This window comes from Pituophis catenifer, unplaced genomic scaffold (genome assembly GCF_029215685.1).
Source record: "Pituophis catenifer annectens isolate HBS135680 unplaced genomic scaffold, rPitCat1.0.hap2 SCAF_121, whole genome shotgun sequence".
NCBI classification, from domain to species: domain Eukaryota; kingdom Metazoa; phylum Chordata; class Lepidosauria; order Squamata; family Colubridae; genus Pituophis; species Pituophis catenifer.
Window position 1 is genome coordinate 25,001 of NW_027257001.1, and position 2,500 is coordinate 27,500.

The window sequence follows — 2,500 nt, forward strand, 5'->3', positions numbered from 1 at the left end:
GCCACGATGGATGCACGGGATCCCGGCTCCGGGTCCGCGGGCCTCGGTCGGGGACCTCCGCCGTCGCCTCGGTGCCCACGCCGGACCCCGGGGGTGCCCGAGACGGGGAGAGGGCCGGGTCTACCGGGACGGCCTCGGGCGGGTCCGGCTTACCGGGGCCCCGGCCGGATCAGCCTTTCTGTTTCCCCCGCCACGATGGATGCACGGGATCCCGGCTCCGGGTCCGCGGGCCTCGGTCGGGGACCTCCGCCGTCGCCTCGGCGCCCCCGCCGGACCCCGGGGGTGCCCGCGACGGGCAGTCGTCCCGGTCTACCGGGGCCCCGGCCGGATCAGCCTTTCTGTTTCCCCCGCCACGATGGATGCACGGGATCCCGGCTCCGGCGCCGCGGACCTCGGTCGGGGACCTCCGCCGTCGCCTCGGTGCCCCCGCCGGACCCCGGGGGTGTCCGCGCCGGGCAGTCTTCCCGGTCTACCGGGGCCCCGGCCGGATCAGCCTTTCTGTTTCCCCCGCCACGATGGATGCACGGGATCCCGGCTCCGGGTCCGCGGGCCTCGGTCGGGGACCTCCGCCGTCGCCTCGGCGCCCCCGCCGGACCCCGGGGGTGCCCGCGACGGGCAGTCGTCCCGGTCTACCGGGGCCCCGGCCGGATCAGCCTTTCTGTTTCCCCCGCCACGATGGATGCACGGGATCCCGGCTCCGGCGCCGCGGGCCTCGGTCGGGGACCTCCGCCTTCGCCTCGGTGCCCACGCCGGACCCCGGGGGTGTCCGCGCCGGGCAGTCTTCCCGGTCTACCGGGGCCCCGGCCGGATCAGCCTTTCTGTTTCCCCCGCCACGATGGATGCACGGGATCCCGGCTCCGGGTCCGCGGGCCTCGGTCGGGGACCTCCGCCGTCGCCTCGGTGCCCCCGCCGGACCCCGGGGGTGCCCGCGACGGGCAGTCGTCCCGGTCTACCGGGGCCCCGGCCGGATCAGCCTTTCTGTTTCCCCCGCCACGATGGATGCACGGGATCCCGGCTCCGGGTCCGCGGGCCTCGGTCGGGGACCTCCGCCGTCGCCTCGGTGCCCCCGCCGGACCCCGGGGGTGCCCGCGACGGGCAGTCGTCCCGGTCTACCGGGGCCCCGGCCGGATCAGCCTTTCTGTTTCCCCCGCCACGATGGATGCACGGGATCCCGGCTCCGGCGCCGCGGGCCTCGGTCGGGGACCTCCGCCTTCGCCTCGGTGCCCACGCCGGACCCCGGGGGTGTCCGCGCCGGGCAGTCTTCCCGGTCTACCGGGGCCCCGGCCGGATCAGCCTTTCTGTTTCCCCCGCCACGATGGATGCACGGGATCCCGGCTCCGGCGCCGCGGGCCTCGGTCGGGGACCTCCGCCGTCCCCTCGGTGCCCACGCCGGCCCCCGGGGGTGTCCGCGCCGGGCAGTCGTCCCGGTCTACCGGGACGGCCTTGGGCGGGTCCGGTTTACCCGGGCCTCGGCCGGCCTAGAGTGTTTCTGTTTCCCCGCCTTGATGGATGTACGGGATCCCGGCGCGGGGGCCCCGGGCCTCGGTCGGGGACCTCCGCCGTCGCCTCGGTGCCCGCGCCGGGGCCCTGGGGTGTCCGTGACGGGCAGCCGTCCCGGTCTACCGGGACGCTCGGGCGGGACCGGTTTACCCGGGCCTCGGCCGGACCGGAGTGTTTCCGTTTTCTGCTTCCCTGCCAGGATGGCTGCGAGGGGTTGATTGAAAGAGCTGGTTTGACGTGAAAAGCTTGACTTCAAGTGAAAAGTTTGTTACAATTTCTGCCATCTTCCTTCCTCCAAAGTTTTGGGTGTAGTTTTCCCAGAGGAACCTCTCGTAGGCCTTTCATTTCTCATCTTAACTTCCCTCATTTATTCCATATTTTCCTTCCTCTTGCCGAATGGCCGAATCCAGTCCATTTCTAGTCAAGGAAATTATTCTTATTTCTTGCTGACCTATTTGCTTTGTGGAGCAAGTCGTTCTTAGGTCCCTTTGTTCTTTCTTCAACTTCTTCTGCTCCTTCTCTCGACGCTTTCTCGTCTTGTTCTCTTACTTGGCTCTCTTTTGGCTGTTCTTTCTTCTCCTCCCGTCGTCCGTCCCCACTTTCATCTCTCCATCTTTCCTGTTCTTGGTCATCTCTACGTTGTTTATCAAATAATTCCGCTTTCTCTCTTGAATCTACTCGATATCTTTGCTCTCGCCAGCTCGCCGATATTTCAGCTCGCCGATATTTTGTGCTTTCCCGTCGTGTTTCCCATCCATTGCGATCTCTCTGCTCTCCCTGTCTTCTCGGTAAATCGGAGATGAATTTCTCTGGGCGGGTGGTTTCTCATCGCGTGTCTTGTGTGCGCTCCCTACGTTTCGTCCATCCCGTTTAATATCTATCCCTCCCTCCCTCTCCTTGCTTTCTTCCATTGCTTCTGCTAATATCATTTCCAGAATGATAACCCTGAGCCTGAACCTGAACCTAACCCTAACCCTACAACTTTTCTCCCTAACCCTAA